The sequence below is a fragment of the Mustelus asterias genome, chromosome 27 (genome assembly GCF_964213995.1).
Source record: "Mustelus asterias chromosome 27, sMusAst1.hap1.1, whole genome shotgun sequence".
NCBI lineage: Eukaryota > Metazoa > Chordata > Chondrichthyes > Carcharhiniformes > Triakidae > Mustelus > Mustelus asterias.
Genome location: NC_135827.1, coordinates 23,869,029 through 23,891,125, shown reverse-complemented (window position 1 = coordinate 23,891,125; position 22,097 = coordinate 23,869,029). Strand labels below are relative to the sequence as shown.

General features: G+C 42.9%; 1 protein-coding gene across 10 annotated transcripts in view; it reads right to left on the bottom strand.

Annotated features, from left to right (window-relative positions):
* LOC144479872 (neural cell adhesion molecule 1-like) overlaps positions 1-22,097 on the bottom strand; it is a 525,390-nt gene that overhangs the window by 215,935 nt on the left and 287,358 nt on the right. The window lies entirely within an intron of this gene.

Genomic DNA, 22,097 nt, shown 5'->3' with positions numbered 1-22,097 from the left:
ACGACAGGCCTGCTTGCAGCTAGGTTAATAACAGAGGCAGCAGAAGAAGTGGTCATTAATTAGTTGCTCAAGGGCCTCATTTGGCAGTTTGGATGGGGAGGTCAACCACGGACCTCCCACCCAGATTTTAATCTTGGTGGATGCAGAAAGACAGTGGGGATCAGGAATGCCACCCCACCCCCCCACAATTGCTCTCTGCACCTCCAAGCTTTCCACCAGCAACAGCAAACAATTACACCCCTCATCTCTGAACTTTGTTCCTGTTCAGCTTGATCACATACAGGGGACACTGCTTCGGATGTTAATTAGTATTTAATATTTTGTTCCTTTGGTGTGGCTTCACTGATCATGCATTTGATATATTGTACACGTGAAATCAAAATTTCTTTATTCTACCACAAACAGAAGATGCGCATTACATTAGGCATCAAGTAAAGATGCTTTATTACGTATTGACCCTGCAATACTGCAAGATTCTTCCAATCTCCCAACCAGTCTCTTAAAGATAGGCAAAAAAAAAAGAGAAAAATGGCAATTTTTAATTAATTCTGGGAGTTCAATTCATCTCCCAATCGGGATCTCCCTTGGAAACTCCAGATGACATATACTTCTCTCCCACATACTACTGCCAAGTCTGGGAGATGCGTTGTGAATTTATTAGCAACCTCTGCGATCATGCTTTATAATAAGAGCCTGACAGTGGCAAATAGTGACTTCTAATGATCACATCATTACTGTATTCCTCCTTCAGAATGAAGCATTGCTGTGTGGAGCCGGCAAACCAATAGAGTAGGAGATATAAAAATGGCAGAAATATTAGTTCCAAAGTATAATTCTGCCAAATGATTACATTCAGCAAATGACCTATTGAATTAAGTTTTAACACCCTGGTGCTTAACTTTAATGTTACCTGATATAAACTTCACATAAATGTGATTTAAGAATTTTATTTCAAAATGCCAATCCTTTTTTAGTTTGGTTGCATTCACTTAATGTTATTTCTTTACAGGAAGGCGGCTGGGTTTGATATCAAGGAGATATTGTGATCAAATCAACCGCAAATTTTAAAATAACTCATGACAAATAATGCAGAAAACATCCCTAGCACAGCAAGTGTCGCACAGCACATGCAACTGTTTCTCCATTTTAAATAAACATTCTGAAAATGTATTTTTTCAATTAAATATCATAGGAGAATCATAGAATCCCCACAGTGCAGAAGGAGGCCATTCGGCCCATTGAGTCTGCACCGACAATAATCCCACCCAGGCCCTATCCCCGTAACTCCATATATTTACCCCGCTAATCCGTCTAACCTACGCATCCCAGCCACTAAGTGGCAATTTAGCATGGCCAATCAACCCAACCCACACATCTTTGGACTGTGGGAGGAAAGCGGAGCACCCGGAGGAAACCCATGCAGACATGGGGAGAATAGAACAAAGAACAAAGAAAATTACAGCATAGGAACAGGCCCTTCGGCCCTCTAAACCTGCACCGACCATGCTGCCCGACTTAACTAAAACTCCCTACCCTTCCGGGGACCATATCCCTCTATTCCCATCCCATTCATGTACTTGCCAAGACGCCCCTTAAAAGTCACTACCGTATCCGCTTCCACTACCTCCCCCGTCAACGAGTCCCAGGCACCCACCACTCTCTGTGTAAAAAATCTGCCTCGTACAGCTCCTTTAAACATTGCCCTTCCCACCTTAAACCTATGCCCCCTAGTAATTGACTCTTCCACCCTGGGAAAAAGCTCCTGACTATCCACTCTGTCCATGCCTCTCATAATCTTGTCTCCCCTCAACTTCCGTCGGTCCAGTGAGAACAAACCAAGTTTCTCCAACCTGCCCTCCATACCAGGCAACATCCTGGTAAATCTTTTCTGTACCCTCTCCAAAGCCTCCACATCCTTCTGGTCGTGTGGCGACCAGAATTGAACACGATATTCCAAGTGCGGCCTAACTAAGGTTCTATAAAGCTGCAACATGACTTGCCAATTTTTAAATTCAGGACAATGTGCAAACTCCATACAGACAGTGGCCCAAGTCGGGAATCAAACCCGGTTCCCTGGTGCTGTGAGGCAGCAGTGCTAACCACTGTGCCACCCCCGAATGATTATTAAAAATCATTAAATATTTCTTACATTCTGAATATAGGAGACTCAGCACAGCTACAGCATAAATAGCCTCAGTGCTGTTCAGGTGAATCCTCTTATGACGCAGACAGTTCAGATGTACACACTCAAATACTATTCAGCCCGCATATGTTGACTGAAGAGATATTGCTCCCTTCAGTAACATAGGAAACGTCTTCTGCTTTCATTTCATCATGCAGGCAATTTGGTCAAGGGATAGGTATGACGCTTTTATTTCTGATACAGCACATGAGTGTGTGTTAAGGGAGTGCATATTCTCCCTTAAGTAATGCAATTCTTCTGTGCTGTTGGTTGCTGTGGTGATTGTTATTTTGACCTGCAAAATGAAAGGACTTGATCTCTGATCTCATTTATTTGCAGGGTAGTTACTTTCCTCAGCTGAGCACTGTAATTACTTTCTACACAGGGAGGATAAGATGGTAATTAGGAAACAACAATCTCTTCTGATCGCAAATCTAACATGGACAAATAATGAGGAACCTTTTGCAATTCATTGTAATTCCAGGTTATTAAAATGTTTCAACCATCAAGATATTTCAAGCGTTCTATTAACAGTGAAAACTAACACAACTAAAATTATTTTGGCTGTGCTGGTTCATGAACACCTGAATTAATAAATCTTATGGTAGCTTCAAACCAAATACTTTAATACAGGTGTAGAGTTACAAAGAAGACTGGGGGGCCTTGACAGGGTGAACGTGCAGAGGATGTTTTCTCTGATGGGAAAATCTAGAATTAGGGATCACTGTTTAAAAGTAATGGGTCACCATTTAAAACGGAAATCGGGCAAAATGTTTTCATTCAAGAGGGTCATAAATCTTTGGATCTCTTCCTGAAAAGGCGGTGGGAGCAGACTCTGAATATTTTTAAGGTAGAAATGGATAGATTCTTGGGAAGCATGGGGGTGATAGGTTTTCGTGGATAGACAGGATGTAGATTTGAGGTCACTATCAGATCAGCCATGGCCTTGTTGAATGGCAGAGCAGGCTCGAGGGGCTGAATGGCCTGCTCCTGCTCCTTGTTCATTTGCAAGACGATCACAATGTCGACAAAATACAATTGTTGTGCATTTATGTTTCCAAATGAGCCCACAAAAACAAGCAGAAGTTAATTGTTTAAAAAAATTCTAAAAATTTGTGAGGGTTAACATGAACAGGAAGGTCTGTTCAAATGAGAAGACTTAGCACTGCCATCAGTTGATGTTTTGCTTCCTTGATTATATCACATGCTGAGTTCCTGATCTCTATCACATTTAGAGGAAATTTACTCAGCCTCTCATCGTCTTTTCATATGACAACTCTCTCATTACATCTAGTGAACCTCTGCTGCACCGCATTCAATGCGAGTATATCCTTCCTTAAATACAAAGTCCAAAACTGCACACAAGATTACAGGTGTGGACTCACCCCTTCTACAATTGTAGAAAGGCTTCTTTATTCCTCTACTCATGCACAGGTCTCTATGAACATCAACATTAACCAGTTCCATGCCTTTTAAAACAAATTGCTTTGCTATTCTTACGACCAAAGTGAATAACCTCAAACTTCCTCACAGTATACTCCAAGTACAGTGGAGCCCTGTCGTAACGCGATTTCGGATATGACGCGATCACGCGATGGATCCTATTTTTTGCTATTTCCAGTTTAGTGATTTAGCGCGACCCCGATTTAGCACGACCCCGAAAACATTCGCGATTACATTTTGTGCACCCCGACCGTCATGTTACAATGGGGCTCCACTGTACCATCTTGTTGCCCACTCACTTTTGTCCATATCTTTTTGCAGCCTGTGTCTCCTCACATAAGACCTTCAGACATAGGAACAAAGTTGGTCATTTGGCACAGCGAGTCTACACTGCCATTCAGTGAGATCATGACTGATCTGATATGATAATCTTCAACTCCACTTTCCCGCCTTATCCCCAAAACCTTTGGTACCTTTACTGATTAAAAATCTGTCTAAACCTTGAACGTATGCAAAGGCCCAGTCTCTACAGCCCCTTGTGGGAAAGAATTCCACAGATTTACTATCCTCAGAGAAGAAACTCCTCCTGATCTCTGGCTTAAATGGATCAAATTTACTCTGAGATTATACCCTCTGGTCTCTCACATGGAGAAACAACCACCCAGCATCTACCCTGTCAAGCCCTTTGAGGATAATATGTCTCAATAAGGTCGTTTTTCATTCATTTAAACTCCAACAAGTACAGGCTCAACCTACTCAACTTCTCCTCATAAGAAAATCCCTCCATACTGGGATCAACATGGTGAACTTTCTCTGGACTGCCTCCAATGCATATCTTTCTGTCTCCAATCTTTCCTTAGATAAGGGGACCAAAACTGTTTACACTATTCCAAGTGTGGTCTAACTCGTGCTTTGTACAGTTTTAGAAAGACTTCCCAATTTTATTGAATTTTTAAATTAGGAATAAATGCCAAAATTCAATTTGTCTTTCCTATTTCCTGCTGAACTTTCATGTTAGCTTTTTGTGATTTATACACAAGGACCTCCAAATCCATGTGCTGCAGATTTCTGCAGCCTTTCTCTATTTGAATAATATTTCTATTTCCACCTAACTTTCTAACATTAGCAAACTTACATTTATTGTTCTCTGTCTTTGCATCTAAATCTTTAATATAGATTGTAAATAACTGAGGCCCCTGCAGAGATCCTTGCGACTGGAGACCACTTGCCACAGCCCACCATCTTTAAACTGCCCCATGTATGCTTCCTGTCTGCTAACCAAGACTCTTTATGTGTCAATATCTTGCCTCCAACTCCAAAAGCCCTTTTCTTTCTGATTAACCTTTGGTGTGGCACCTTCTCTAATGCTTTTGAAAATCCAGGAACATTGCATCTATTTGCTCCCCTTTATTTACCCTACTAATTATATCCTCTAATAAATTTATCAAACACAATGGGCAGGATTTTCCGATCTCGCTCGAGCGGAAATTCCCACCCGAGGTCAGAGATTTCCATTGTCAGTCCCTCGCCCACTCCGATTCCATGGCGGGCGAGCTGGTAGAATTCCAGTGAATTTCTCAAAGCAATTTACAGCCAATGAATCACACCCAACAACAGACAGGCCATGCATCCCAGCAACCCACTGATCAAATCAAACAGCATCAGAAACAGAACATACTGGAAAATCTCCGTAGGTCTGACAGCATCTGTGGAGAGTGAACTGAGCCAACATTTCGAGTCAGGATGGCCCTTCGTCAGAGCCATCATCAGACTCGAAACATTGTATCTGTTCTCTCTCCATAGATGCTGTCAGGCCTGCTGAGATTTTCCAGCATTTTCATTGTTTCAGATTCCAGCATCCATAATATTTTGCCCAATTCAAACAGCATGTTCCTTCAGTTGATTGTAATAGGTATTGGCCATACTCAATTCTGTAATTGGGCAATACTTGGTGTGCAATCCTGAGTGTGTTCACAGCTGCACTAACAATCCTTGTGCCTTTTTGAATATCCCAGGAGTTGGGTAGCCTCTTGTTCACCATTTCTTAATCCATGTCAACACCTCTGCCAATTGATGTCAAATTGCCAAACAATCGCACCCTTTTCCTTTGTAGCATAAGTTGGTGTGATCATTTGAGATTTGCCATTCTTGCACTTGTCCTGATGAGTGCAAGAAGAAAAGCTTCAGCAATATGTCTCTCTTTTCGAGAACGTTCCAAAGCTATGTACTACCAATTGACTTGATATAATTCTATAAGTTTCTTTGTGCTGATTTTGAAATCCTTGTCAGTGTCTTTTCACATTCCCTTTTTGTAGTTCTTCAGATTTGTCATCTTAAGCTGTTCTTTGTATCTCTTCCATTTGCCACGATTGATGTATTCTTGTATGTTTTTTGTTTTAATTTCACATTGACCGTTACTTCTTTTGCCATCCATGGCCAGTGGAGTTCTTGTCCTCAGGGATATAATCTGGTTCCCTGGTCTTCTGGTATTTTACTCCGTGCCAGATTTGCCAGATTTACTGTAGACAGCGTCTCACTGAAGTCAATCTTACCCAAATCTAGAATTTCAGTAGCTGTTTTGCATTTTTCAATCATATTACGATTGCTATTAGGTAAATGGGTGTTAGCTAAATCTGTCTGTTATTATCAAATCTAATATGGCATGTGCCTTTTACTGATTCCAGGGCATATTGTTGCTGAAAACTGTCATGAACACGGACCCAAAAATTGCTACCTTTCTGATTGGAGTACCTCAATTTATTTTATTTATTAGTGTCACAAGTAGGTTAAATTAACACTACAATGAAGTGACTGTGAGACTCTGTAGTCGCCACACTCCGGCGCCTGTTCAGGTACATTGAGGGAGAATTTAGCACGGTCAATACACCCAACTAGCGTGTCTTTCTGACTGTGAGAGGAAACTGGAGCAACCGGAGGAAACCCACGCAGACACGGGGAGAACACAGACAGTGACCCAAGCTGGGAATCGAATCCGATCTCTGGCACTGTGAGGTAGCAGTGCCAGATTTACTGTAGACAGTGTCTCACTGAAGTCAATCTTACCCAAATCTAGAATTTCAGTAGCTGCTTCGCATTTCTCAATCATATTGCTATTAGGTAAATGCTCAATCACCATTAGGATGTTAGCTAAATCTGTTTTGTGATCAAATTTAATATGGCATGTGCCACCTCCCTAAATGCAAGTTAAAATCCCCTGTTAAACCAATTTGCCTTCATAGCATTCTCGTCTGCATTAATGGATTCTGCTACTGTGTGACAATCTACCAAGGGGCTAATATACAACACTACTGCAGGTGCAGGAAATCTGAAAGAAAAACGGGAAATGTTCAGCAGATCTGGCAGCATCTGTGGAGGGATAAAAACAGAGTTAACGTTTTAAGTCCTGATGAAAGGTCACAACCCGAAATGCTAACTCTGTTTTCCCCTCTCATAAGAACATAAGAAATAGGAGCAGGAGTAGGCCATCTAGCCCCTCGAGCCTGCCCCACCATTCAATAAGATCATGGCTGATCTGAAAGTGGTTTAGTTCCACTTACCCGCCTGATCCCCATAACCCTTAGTTCCCTTATTGATCAGAAATCTATCTACCTGTGACTTTAACATATTTAACGAGGTAGCCTCCACTGCTTCAATGGGCAGTGAATTCCGGAGATTCACTACCCTCTGTGAGAAGAAGTTCCTCCTCAACTCTGTTCTAAACTGACTCCCCCTTATTTTGAGGCTGTGTCCTCTAGTTCTTGTTTCCTTTCTAAGTGGAAAGAATCTCTCTGCCTCTACCCTGTCTAGCCCCTTCATTATCTTATATGTCTCTATAAGATCTCCCCTCAGCCTTCTAAACTCCAACAAGTACAGGCCCAATCTACTCAATCTCTCCTCATAAGCTAACCCCCTCATCTCCGGTATCAACCAGGTCAACCTTCTTAGCACTCCCTCCAAGGCCAATATATCCTTCCGCAAATAAGGGGACCAAATTTGCACACAGTACTCTAGTTGCGGCCTCACCAGTACCTTGTACAATTGCAGCAAGACCTCCCTGCTTTTATACTCCATCCCCTTCGCGATAAAGGCCAACATTCCATTTGCCTTCTTGATCACATGCTGCACCTGCAAACTGAGTTTTTGCGATTCATGCACAAGGACCCCCAGGTCCCTCTGCACAGTAGCATGTCGTAATTTTTCACCATTTAAATAATAGTCCATTTTACTATTATTCCTTCCAAAGTGGATGACCTCACACTTGTCAACGTTATACTCCATCTGCCAGATCCTCGCCCACTCACTTAGCCTATCCAAATCTCTCTGCAGACTTTCCGCATTCTTCACGCAATTCGCTTTCCCACTCATCTTTGTGTCATCTGCAAACCTTGTTACCCTACACTCGGTCCCCTCCTCCAGATCGTCTATGTATATGGTAAACAGTTGAGGCCCCAGCACTGATCCCTGCGGCACGCCACTAGTCACCAACTGCCAACCAGAAAAGCACCCATTTATTCCAACTCTCTGCTTCCTGTTAGATAGCCAATCCTCAATCCACGCTAACACTTTACCCCAACTCCGTGCACCTTAATCTTCTGCAGCAACCTTTTGTGAGGCACCTTATCGAACACCTTCTGGAAATCTAAAAACACCACATCCACCGGTTCCCCTCTGTCAACTGCACTCGTTACATCTTCATAAAAATCCAGTAAATTCGTCAAACACGACTTTCCCTTCATGAATTCATGCTGCGTCTGCTTGATCGAACCATTTTGTTCCAGGTGTCCTGCTATTTCTTCTTTAATGATGGATTCCAGCAATTTCCCAACTACGGATGTGAAGCTAACCGGCCTGTAGTTACCCGCCTTTTGTCTACCTCCTTTTTTAAACAGTGACGTCACATTAGCTGTTTTCCAATCAGCCGGCACCTCCCCAGAGTCCAGCGAACTTTGATAAATTACAACCAACGCATCTGCTATTACTTCTGCCATTTCTTTCAGTACCCTGGGATGCATTCCATCTGCGCCCGGGGACTTGTCTACCTTTAGTCCCATTAGCCTACCAAGCACTACCTCTTTAGTAATAGTAATCGTTTTAAGGACCTCACCCCTACAGTCCCATGACCGTCAATTTTCGGTAAGCTATTTGTGTCCTCTACCGTAAAGACCGACACAAAAAACTTCTCTCTGCCGATTACTGCCAATTACTGCTGAATACTTGCAGCATTTTCTGTTTTAACAGCCTACGTACAATTCCCACTACAGTTTAAATCCTCTTCTCCATCATTTTATCCATAAAGTCTCCACTGCTTATGTACCTTTCATTATAACAGTTCGCAATAGATGATATTTCCTGTTTCACTGATGGGTTTTGAAGGTTTTAAAAGGAAAGACTTGAGCAATAAAATGGTCTGCTTTCACTTGTTAACTTTGAATTCTTCATGTTTGTAACCAAAAACGCTTTCCATTGAGAGGAAGAGCTCAACTACCTTCTCCCACAGATGCAGGTACCAGGAGATGCACAGGATTGCCTCAACTCTTTTCACAAACATGTGTACCCTTTGTTAAATTGTTCCATTCTATCTGGGACTGCAAATGAGCGAGAAAGTGCAACAGTGAACGTTTACTTCTAGGTGAAAACATTGAAGTGTCAACCATTCAATGCGCTGCAGAGAAAGATGACTTTGTACAGTGACTGCAAAGGCTGCCACACAAAGAAACTGGGTCCATTTTCTACTTTTATCTCCATTACTGTCTTCTTATATAGTCTGTAGACTTCAAACTTGAAAGAAAACAAATGGTTTAAGTTTTGTTCTTTTTAGTGTTTAGAACCTTTGGTCTCCCATTCCACATCACTTTATCAGCATTCCCCAAGGACACGTTGAAAACTTACTGGTCCATTCCAGTTCGGAAATGATAGTATGCTGTTATTAAACATACATTAGTGACATTGGGGGCAATTTTCAGCCCGTGTTAGCTATCAGAGAGAATGTCGACGTGGACGGAATATATGACAAAAATCAGGAAACGCGATCTTTCACAATTCTTGCCGGCGAGATCGCGTTTCCTGATACTCCACGTCCCTCACCGGTGACGACACAGACCACATTTTAATGTTCTACAATCATTTTATTGTCATTACCGAGGCCATGTCACATGATTCCACGCCCCCCACCCCCCTCCACTAAATATTTAAACCACACTGATATGGCGTCACGTTAGCAAGGTTTGCAAAAGCCATTAAAAGACGTGAAACAGTCAAAGAGGTCTCCCTGGGGGGCGGGGGGGGGGGGGGGGGGGGTTGGTTGCCAGCAATGCTGTCACTGGGGGGGGGAAAGAGTGCGATGATTGTGCAATTGGGTGGGGTGGGAGGGTAGCGCTGATCGGCACACCCTTTAAAGATGGTGCCCCGATTTCTGTGCTGCTGGCCCTATGATTTGATTTGATTGTTAAAGTCATAGCTTGGGTGTAGAAAAAGATCAACTTAATACAATATAGGTCCTTTCTAAAGTCTGATGGCAGCAGGGGTACATTGGACAGGCAAAATCATTCTGATACCATGACTTCTGTCAATATTAGGCAAGGCATTTTATAGATGGGGAGAGAGAACATAGATGACAAAGCAGAGAGTAAGATTTGAAGAGGTAACCAAAAGTCTGGTCAGAGAGAAATTTTGAGAGATATTTGTTTAATTAGAAAGGATTGAGCTGTCTCAGGAGGCACAGGAGCTCAGCTCACCCAAAACATATTAGGCTGGATCCATTAAGTCCATCAACACCTCCCGCTGCCTCTGAAAAACAGCCAGCATAATTACAGACCCCACGCACCCCAGATATACTGTCTTCCACCTTCTTCCGTCGGGAAAAAGATAGAAAAGTCAGAGTTTACGTACCAATCAACTCAAAAACAGCTTCTTCCCTGCTGCCATCAGACTTTTGAATGGATCTACCTCGCATTAAGTTGATCTTTCTCTACGCCCTAGCAATGACAGTAACACTACATTCTGCACTCCCTCCTTTCCTTCACTACTTTTCACTGTATCCTAATACATGTGACAATAATAAATCAAATCAAATCAAAAATTGCAGGCCTAATTTCAGGCCAACCTTAAGCCTCCTGGTTGTGAAACATGTTCCAGGTGCAGAGCCATTTCAGGCCTGAAAATGGATTGGAAGGGAATCTCAGTTCCTTTAGTATTAAGATATGAATGGAGAGGAAGTGATGTGGTACAATGAGGACAGATAATGAGATATGTGCAATAAAGAATTGGGCAATTTCATGAAAGGCCAGGAAAAATCAATTTTGGAGGTTACAAAGATACATCTAAATGTTTTGTGCTGAGGCAAGGGTGAAAGGAAGGTAATATGGGAGAGATTAGAGGAAGCAGACTTTGTAATGGAACAGAATATTGGAGTATTTGATTTAATCTCCACCTGAATGTACGCTTGATTATCTTCACCAATTCCTTTGCCTGGGTTGCCTCCGATAATTTCAATCAACATACTGACCACTCCAAACTGGTCATCAGACATTGCATGTGGTGTTCATCACTTCAGCTCTCTCCAATGATTTCCTCATCTCCACACTCCCCTACACCTCCACCTGTTCAACAATCCTGAGGAGCTGCAGGAAGGAGGAATTAGCATGCTTTCCACCTCTGAGGAAGGGGAGCAAGAATCTGAATACTTACAGAAAGAAACAAAATCTTCTGAAGGGAAGACTTTCTGTTGTTGCGCTGACTTGTACCAGAGTTCTGAAATATCATCAGATGGTAACTGTCCCAGTAAACTCATCACACCATAATTGCACCAGTGGCCACAATATACATTCACCAGTTTTGGGATTCATACTCAAACATCTGGTTTGAGAGTTTGGAAAGTTTCTCCTTGTCCTCTCGGAGATTGCTGGGTTAGTTACATTGTAGTAGTACTTAAAGCCCCAGGTGGTCAGTTCTTTCTTCCCCCACAATTTATGTCAATGCTCAACAGAATGATGGAGCAATGCCCTTTGAAGAATAAACAAAACAAAAGATCAAAAAGGAGAGTATACTAGATGCTGTTATTGTCCTCTGTTCTACTTTCTAATTAACATGTCACTTGTCCGTAACTTCAGCTGCTGAGCTGCTTGACCATTTCTTCAATCCTGGTCTTTTGTTCATTCATGGTTTTTTAAATTCATTCATGGGACATGAGCATCGCTGGCTGGCCAACATTTATTGACCATCCCTAGTTGCCTTTGGAGGGCAGTTGAGAGTCAACCACATTGCTGTGGCTCTGGAGTCACATGTAGGCCAGACTGGGTATGGATGGCAGATTTATTTCCCTGAAGGACATTAGTGAACCAGATTGTTCTTTCATGAAAATCAGCAATGGTTTCACGGTCATCACTAGATTCTTAATTCCAGATATTTTTATTGAATTCAAATTCGACCATCTGCTGTGGCGGGATACATACCCGGGTCCCCAGAACATTAGCTGAGTTTCTTAGAACATAGAAAAGCTACAGCACAAACAGGCCCTTCGGCCCACAAGTTGCGCCGAACATGTCCCGACCTACTAGGCTTACCTAGAACCCTCTATCTTACTAACTTCCATGAACTTATCCAAAAGTCTCTTAAAAGACCCTATTGAATCCACCTCCACCACCACTACCGGCAGCCGATTCCACACACCCACCACCCTCTGAGTGAAAAACTTACCCCTAACATCTCCTCTGTACCTACTCCCCAGCACCCTAAACCTGTGACCTCTCGTGGCCATCATTACAACCCTGGGTAAAAGCCTCTGAGAATCCACTCTATCAATACCCCTCAACATCTTATACACCCCGATCAGATCACACCTCATCCTTCGCCTCTCCAAGGAGAAAAGACCAAGCTCTCTCAACCTATCCTCATAAGGCATGCCACCTAATCCAGGCAACATCCTTGTAAATCTCCTCTGCACCCTTTCTATGGCTTCTACATCCTTTCTGTAATGAGGCGACCAGAACTGGGCACAGTACTCCAGGTGGGGTCTGACCAGGGTCCTATACAGCTGCAGCATTATCTCCCAATTTCTAAACTCAATTCCTCTTCTGATGAAGGCCAGCATTCCATACGCCTTCTTAACCACAGCCTCTACCTGCGACGCTGCTTTGAGCGTCCTATGAACCCGGACCCCAAGATCCTTCTGATCTTCCACACTGCCAAGCGTCTTACCCTTAATATTATATTCTTTCATCCTATTCGACCTGTCAAAATGAACCACCACACACTTATCTGGGTTGAAGTCCATCTGCCACTTCTCCGCCCAGTCTTGCATCTTATCTATGTCTCGTTGCAACTGCTGACATCCCTCTACACAATCCACAACCCCACCAACCTTTGTGTCATCAGCAAACTTGCCAACCTATCCTTCCACTTCCTCATCCAGGTCATTTATAAAAATCACAAAGAGCAAGGGTCCCAGAACACATCCCTGGGGCACTCCACTGGTGACTGACCTCCATGCTGAAAAAGACCCATCTACAACCACTCTTTGCCTTCTGTGGGCAAGCCAGTTCTGAATCCACAAAGCAATGTCCCCTTGTATCCCATGCCCCTTCACTTTCTCGATGAGCCTTGCATGAGGCACCTTATCAAACGCCTTGCTGAAATCCATATAAACTACATCTACCGCTCTTCCCTCATCTATTTGTCCAGTTACATCTTCAAAAAATTCAATTCGGCTCGTAAGGCATGATCTGCCTTGGACAAAGCCGTGCTGGCTATTTCTGATCATACTGTTCCTCTCCAGATGTTCATAAATCCTGCCTCTCAGGATCTTCTCCATCAACTTACCAAGCACTGAGGTTAGACTCACCGGTCTATAATTTCCTGGGCTATCTCTTCTCCCTTTCTTGAATAACGGAACCACATCCACAATCCTCCAATCCTCCGGAACCTCTCCCGTCTCCATTGATGACGCAAAGATCATCGCCAGAGGCTCAGCAATCTCATCCCTCGCCTCCCACAGTAACCTGGGGTACATCCCATCCGGTCCCGGCAATTTATCTAACTTGATGCTTTTCAAAAGCTCCAACACATCCTCTTTCCTAATGTCCACATGCTCAATCTTCCCAGTCCACTGCAAGTCTGCACTGCAACCACCAAGATCCTATTCCACTGTGAATACTGAAGCAAAGTATTCATTGAGTACCTCTGCCATTTCTACCGGTTCTATACAGACTTTCCCACCATCACATTTGATAGGTCCTACTCCTTCACATCTTATCCTCTTGCTCTTAACATACTTGTAGAATGCCTTGGGGTTTTCCTTTATCCTGTCTGCCAAGGCCTTCTCATGACCCCTTCTTGCTCTTCTAATTTCCCTCTCAAGTTCCTTCCTACTCGTCGTATACTCTTCTAGATTTCTAACATTACCTAGCTCCCTGAACCTTTTGTAAGTTTTTCTTGATGATTCTTGATTAATCATCTGGCGATAATACTACTAGGCCATTGCCTCTGCCACTGGCAACCATGCCGTCAGATGGCCAAGGCACTAAGTTCTGGAATTCCCTTCCTTTACTTCTTTCCTCCTTAAGAAGACACTCTTTAAATTGACTTTTTTTAAAAATGTATTCTTGGGATGTGGGCATCGAGGCTAGGTCAGCACTTATTGCACATCTCTAATTGCCCTGCAGTGGTGAGCTGCCTTCTTAAACCTCTGCAGTCCAGTGGTGTGGGTACACCCATAGTACTGTTAGGGAGAAAGTTGGTTTTAACACAGCAACAGTGAAGGAATGGTGATATATTATCTTGGCTTGGAGGGGAATTTCCAAGTGGTGGTGTTGATGCATAAATTCAGTTGTGATCTTACCGAATGGCAGAGCGGGCTCGAAGGGCCCTGTGACCTCCTCCTAGCTCTATTTCTCAGGTTCTTATATTCTTAAAATCTAGGTCATTGACCAAGCTTTTGATCATCTATTTTAATGTTTTTTCATGTGACTAGGTATATTTGATGATGTTCTTTGGGACATTTTACTATGTTAAGGCACTATATAAATGCAAACTGTTGCAACTACTTTTAATAAATATTTTAAATAAGATGTGCAAATTGCTAAAAGAATTGGGAAATTTTACAGCAATTCTAAGGTTTTAGGAATCTTGAGGCAACACAGTGACACAGCGGTTAGCACTGTTGTCTCACAGTGCCAAGGACTTGGGTTCGATTCCCGGCTTGGGAAACTGTCTGTGTGCAGTTTGCACATTCTCCCCGTGTCTGGGTGAATTTCCTCTGGGTGCTCCGGTTTCCTCCCGCTCTCCAAAGATGTGCGGGTTAGGTGGATTGGCCATGCTAAATCGCCCCTTAGTGTCAGGCGGACTAGCTGGAGTAAATGCATGGAGTTATGGGGATAGGGCCTGGGTGGGATTGTGGTCAGTGCAGACCCGACGGGCCGAATGGTCTCCTTCTGCACTGTAGGATTCTATGATTCTAACCAAATCCTGAAAATTAATCTAAAAATATTAGTTACAAATGTGTAATGCAGTCATGTCAAATTCCTCTCTACTAATTTTAGAGGTATTAACCTAGTTATTTTAAATAGGTTAGCACTTCTATTATAGAACTGGATAGGAGAAAGATATTTAAAAACATCAGCTCCTAAGATTGTGCTGCAAACATTCAAAAGTAGTATGCAAACAAATACCAAAGTGAAGTTAGTCAATTGCTGCCCCTTTAATTATATAGAATGAATTATACTTTTGGATAGCTGAGAGACAGAGAAAATAGAAGCAGGAGTAGGATGTTTGGCTCGTCAAGCCTGCTCTACCATTCATTATGATCATGGCTGATCATCCAACTCAATAGCCTGATCGTGCCTTCCCCCATATCCTTTGATCTCCTTTGCCCCAAGAGCTATATCGAACTCTTCCTTGAAAGCATACAATTTTTCAGCCTCAACTCATTTCTGTAGTAGTGAATTCCACATGTTTACTGTTCTCTGGATGAAGAAATTTCTCCTCATCTCACTCCCAAAACGTTTTACCCCATGTCCTGAGTCTATGGCCCATGGTTCTGGACATCCCCACCATCAAGAACATCCTTCCTACATCTATCATGTCTAGTCCTGTTAGAACTTTATAGATGTCTACGAGATCCCCCCTCATTCTCCTAAATTCCAGCGAATATAATCCTAACAGGCTCACAATCTCTCCTCACACATCAGTCCCACCATCCAAGGAATCAGTCTGGTAAACCTTCTCTGCACTTCCTCTATAGCAGGAGAATCCTTCCTTCGAGAAGGAGACTAAAACAGCACACAATATTCCAGGTGTGTCCTCACCAAGGCCCTGTATAATTGCAGCAAGACATTCCCGCTCCTGTACTTGAATCCTCTTGCTATGAAGGCCAACATACCATTTGCCTTCTTTACCGCCTGCTGCACCTGCATGCTTAACTTCATTCCATGTTTGTGACCACTAAAAACACAGGATAAGGTTATTTCATAAACTTAGGATTATTATCCAAAAATTCCAACATCACATTCATGCCATTACTAAGACTGTGGCCGGAATTTTCCGGCCGTTCATGCTGGCGGATTCTCCAGTCCTGCCGGCAGCGCACCTCCTGCCAGCGTGGGGTGACATCAATGGGAAACACACGGCTGGGAGGCCAGAGAATCTCGCCCTGTGTATTTCCACATATGTAACATCGCCCAACCTTGTTCCTGTATCAGCTGATCTATTGTTGAAACCCTCAATCATGCTTTTGTTTCCACGAGATTTGAGTATACCAAAACACTCCTGGCTGGTCTCCACATTTTACTCTCTGTAAACTTACATGGAACAGTACAGCACAGTACAGGCCATTCGGCCCTCGATGTTGTGCCGAGCTTTGTCCGAAACCAAGATCAGGCTATCCCACTCCCTATCATTCTGGTGTGCTCCATGTGCCTATCCAATAACCGCTTGAAGGTTCCCAAAGTGTCCGACTCCACTATCACAGCAGGCAGTCCATTCCACACCCCAACCATTCTCTGAGTAAAGAACCTACCTCGGACATTCCTCCTATATCTCCCACCATGAACCTTATAGTTATGCCCCCTAGTAACAGCTACATCCACCCGAGGAAATAGTCTCTGAATGTCCACTCTATCTATCCCCCTCATCATCTTATAAACCTCAATTAAGTCACCTCTCATGCTCCTCGGCTCTAAAGAGAAAAGCCCTAGCTCCCTCAACCTTTCCTCATAAGACCTACCCTCCAAACCAGGCAGCATCCTGGTACATCTCCTCTGCACTCTCTCCAATGCTTCCACATCCTTCCTATAATGAGGTGACCAGAGCTGCACACAATATTCCAAATGTGGTCTCACCAAGGTCCTGTACCGTTGCAGCATAACCCCATGGCTCTTAAACTCCAACCCCCTGTTAATAAACCCTAACACACTATAGGCCTTCTTCACGGCTCTATCCACTTGAGTGGCAACCTTCAGAGATCTGTGGATATGAGCCCCAAGATCTCTCTGTTCCTCCACATTCCTCAGAACCCTACCTTTGACCCTGTAATCCGCATTCAAATTTGTCCTACCAAAATGAATCACCTCGCACTTATCAGGGTTAAACGCCATCTGCCATTTTTCGGCCCAGCTCTGCATCCTATCAATGTCTCTTTGCAGCCTACAACAGCCCTCCACCTCATCCACTACTCCGCCAATCTTGGTGTTATCAGCAAATTTACTGACCCACCCTTCAGCTCCCTCCTCCAAGTCATTGATAAGAATCACAAATAGCAGAGGACCCAGCACTGATCCCTGTGGTACACCGCTGGTAACTGGTCTCCAGTCTGAAAATTTTCCATCCACCACCACCCTCTGTCTTCTATGAGATAGCCAGTTACTTATCCAATCGTCCAAATTTCCCTCTATCCCACACCTCCTTACTTTCTTCATGAGCCAACCATGGGGAACCTTATCAAACGCCTTACTAAAATCCATGTATATGACATCAACTGCTCTACCTTCATCTACACACTTAGTTACCTCCTCAAAGAATTCAATCAAATTTGTGAGGCAAGACTTAGCCTTCACGAATCCGTGTTGACTATCCCGGACTAAGCTGCATCTTCCCAAATGGTCCTAAATCCTATCCCTCAGGACCTTTTCCATTAACTTACCGACCACCGAAGTAAGACTAAGCGGCCTATAATTACCAGGGTCATTCCTATTTCCTTTCTTGAACAGAGGAACAACATTCGCCACCCTCCAGTCCTCTGGCACTATCCCCATGGACCGTGAGGACCCAAAGATCAAAGCCAAAGGCTCTACAATCTCATCCCTTGCCTCCCAAAGAATCCTAGGATATATCCCATCTGGCCCAGGGGACTTATCGACCCTCAGGTTTTTCAAAATTGCTAATACAGATTTAAGATAATATAAAACTCTACTGCCCGTGTCTCAACTCACAGCAAGTCCCCAATCCCTGTGCTCACTGACTTACATTGTCTCCCGGTTAAGCAATGTCTTGCCTTTAAAATTCTCAACCATCTTTTCCAATCTCGCTATGGCCTTGCCTCCTGCCTACCTCTGTAACCTCCTTCAATCCCACCACCTGCCAAAATATTTGTGTTTCTCTAATTCTGGCTTCATGTGCATTCACAATTATAATTGCTCTACGATTGGTGGCCGTGCCTTCAGTTCCATTGGAGCCAAGTTCTGGAATTCCCTTCCTACATCCCTCCACCTCTCCACCCCGCTTTTTTTCCCATTAACACATTCCTTCAAGCCAAAGTCTTTGACCACGCCTTTCAGCATTTGACTTAACAACTCCATCTGTGGCTCAGTGTCATATTTTATTTCACCATGCCCCTGTGAAGCAGGGATATTTCATTACATTTAAAGATTCTACAGTATATAAATTTTTTGCTGTTGCATGATTTCCAGTACAAAGCTCCCATGGAAGCTACAAAATGAACATAAACAATTATGCCATACTATAGCTCCAACTTCTCTGAAACATTTTGAGTTCCAAGAAAAAAGAAAATTACATTGATGTGAAAGTAGGTGTACATTCATTTTGCCTCCATAAATGCCTTCTTTTTCATTTCTCTTTTATAATAATGTCTTGGAAAAAACACTGCGGTGACATTTGTCGTACAGGAAATCACTTACAACTATAAAATGGTCAAATCACTGATCACAAATAATAACAAAGAGGTTTGTCTGAATAACAAACAAGTCTCATCCCTTCATGTCTGTGTCTACTACTTGCTAGAACAATCAAGAACAAGTCCCCTTATTCGGGAACCGCCTCTCCTACCACCGCCCCCCCCAGGCCTCTCCACAATCACAATGATAATTTTACGTTGATGTCTCTGACACTGACACATGAACCAAAGGAAATAGTCTTTCCCGCTTTACTCTTATCAAACATATTGGTAACTCAATTTGTTCCATTGGAAAGAATCTCAACAGTTCAAATCCTCGAAAAATGTTCAAATGCTTGTTTTGTTCCTACTTTAGTATTCCATTTTGAACAAAGAATGTAATACAATGCACTGTTGGTTAAATGAACTGATAGACAGTGATTTATCATTTGAGTGCGTACAATCTTAGCTAAGGAAAGGAATGTTCTTATATTTTGAAACGAACTACAAGCAATACTGGCTGCCAGTACAATCAGACTGAATGCAAACATGTACACAGACTCACACATCTTGCATATCCAGGAACCTTATAGCATGTTCCCGAATATCATCACATTTTGATAGCAGCTATTATTTTGTCTGCTTGTTTTATTTTTGATCTATATTGTGAAACTCTGGGGTGTATTTTAACAAACAGATGAAAAGGTAAAAACACACAGTTTTGCAATATGAGAGCCATACAAAAATAGTCAGTGCTCCTCTGGCAAAGGAATATATTTTTCAATCATCACAAAAGTGCAACTTATTCCATTAAAGCTAATTGGGCAGTTTAAAGAGATTTTAAGGAGCAAAAGAAGAGTGCTCATGTCCCAACTAATGGAACTATTGGCAGGGGTCGATAGGTTCAATTCCCACCTCACCCTCACTTATAATTGCACTGTAGACTAATAGAAATCTGAGGCACAGGTAAATTAAATCACCAACTTCTATGGACTACAAATGTATTGTGATGATCCTGAATACACTGTACACATTCAGCCTTGAGAGTCAAGAACATGAAAAGGAAAACGGAGCAGGAAAGTGGTGTATAAAATTGCCTTTTGTTTTGCTCAAGATGCAGGGAGCACAGCCTGAGTAAATGTGACTGGAGGGGAGATTCTCGAGAGTTAACTTCTTCACCCGAAAGGATAATTTGTTTTACGCATCAAAATGTATTGGTTGTGAATGCTAGCCATCAAATAGGGGAAATCCACAGAATGCCGGAAATGCATATTGCAGGTGATTCAGTTCCAGAAAGAGAGCTTCATTTTTCAGATGGAGCTGTTCTTCTGGAACCAGGAAAAGGGCAGGGCTAAAAGAAAGGATGAAGCAACTAAGAATAAGCCCTACCGCATTCTTCCATTTGTCTTAGATTTTTCACACTTGGCACATTTATACAGACGAGTCTTTTGTCAAAGTTCGAAAAGCAATGTAAATTTCTTCTAATTAATTGAATTTGGTTAGACCATAAGACGTAGGGCAGATGTAGACAATTTGGCCCATCAAGTCTGTTCCGCCATTCAATCAGATCAGTATCATGACTGATCTGATATGATAATCCTCAACTCCACTTTCCCGCCTTATCCCCATAACCCTTGATTCCCTTACTGATTAAAATATTGTCTATTGCAGCCTTGAACATACTTAAGCACCCAGCCTCTACAGCCTTCTGAGGTAAAGAATTCCACAGGTTCACCCGAGGGCTTTTCTCTTTAGAGCGGAGGAGGTTGAGAAGCGACTTAATAGAGGTTTATAAGATGATGAGGGGGATAGATAGAGTGGACATTCAGAGACTATTTCCTCGGGTGGATGTAGCTGTTACTAGGGGGCATAACTATAAGGTTCGTGGTGGGAGATATAGGAGGGATGTCCGAGGTAGGTTCTTTACTCAGAGAGTGGTTGGGGTGTGGAATGGACTGCCTGCTGTGATGTGGAGTCGGACACTTTGGGAACTTTCAAGCGGTTATTGGATAGCACACCAGAATGATAGGGAGTGGGATAGCTTGATCTTGGTTTTGGACGAAGCTCGGCACAACATAAAGGGCCGAATGGCCTATACTGTGCTGTACTGTTCTATGTTGTTCTATGTTCTATGAGAGAAGAAATTCCTCCTCATCTCTGTCTTAAATGGGCGATCTGTTATCCTGAGATTAAACCTTAAAGTAAAATGGTTGGGGTGTATAGAACCAAAGTTTGATTTCAAGCTGCCATAGTGCAGGCTGTATCTGCCCTCATCAGCAGTGCTTTAACCAAAGGATATCAATTCCTACTGCTCAAAAGAGATTGAACGTGAAGGCAGCTTTGCACAGAGGCATTGGAGAAAACTTTTTGTTAATCATTCTTTTGTTACACTATGCTCAACAAGGGAAAACTTTAAATATCTTTTCAATGTAATGTACAGTCTGAGCTGATTAGATGATGTTTTCACAGGTGTTGCACTGGGAAGTAAATTCCACTGGCATGGAAATTTCTGCAATACCCAAACACGGCAGCCTCAGCTCCTATTCCATATTTTGGGCATCTATTTGTGTCCTGATGGAACTGCTGCCCACTTCTCAGGTGCTCCCCAATGCCTTGGCAATTCCAGCCTGTGGGGTGTTTTAAATATGGGGAGCAGCACTCAAGTCTTTAGTGGGGTGCTGTGCCAGTCTGCGACCACAGAGAACAAGCTGAAGACTGGAGAAATGATTGGCAATGGAGCTGCTAGGTGCAAATTTTCTCAATATATTTAACAGCATAAAACGTATGCTGGCCAAAGAGAGTTTCTTTGGAAAGCTGGACTGTACATGTGTACAGTATATTCCCGTGTTTAAACCATTTCTACAATTGTAATACGACACCTCAAAAAAAAGTATGACTTATTATCTTACTACTTCAGGCAAGCTTGAATGAAACATTTTGAGCTGAAGAGGGCAATGACTCCACTTATCAATTATTATCCAGGGGACTTTTTTTAAGCCCTATTTTACATTTAAAAATGATGTTTTTGCATTTTGTAAATCACCAATACCTGCGCTTGATGTTGGCATCCGATCAATATCTTAATTGGCACGGAGACGGGTTTACTTAAGGAACGGCGTGCTCTTAAAGTTGGAAGGCCAATCAAATGTGTCTCAGCTTCAGGGGGAGGAGGACCAGACTGTAGTAAACGATTCGAAACAGGGGCCGGAATTTTCCGGTGCTCTCGCTGGCGAACTGGTTCTGCCAATGGCGAACCCGAATCCCAGGTTTCCTGGCGACAGGGGCTGCACAGAACGGGAAATCCCATTGACAGTAGCGGGTTCAGAAAATCCCACTGCCAGCCAGTGGCAGGCTTTGAAACATGCCGCAGGG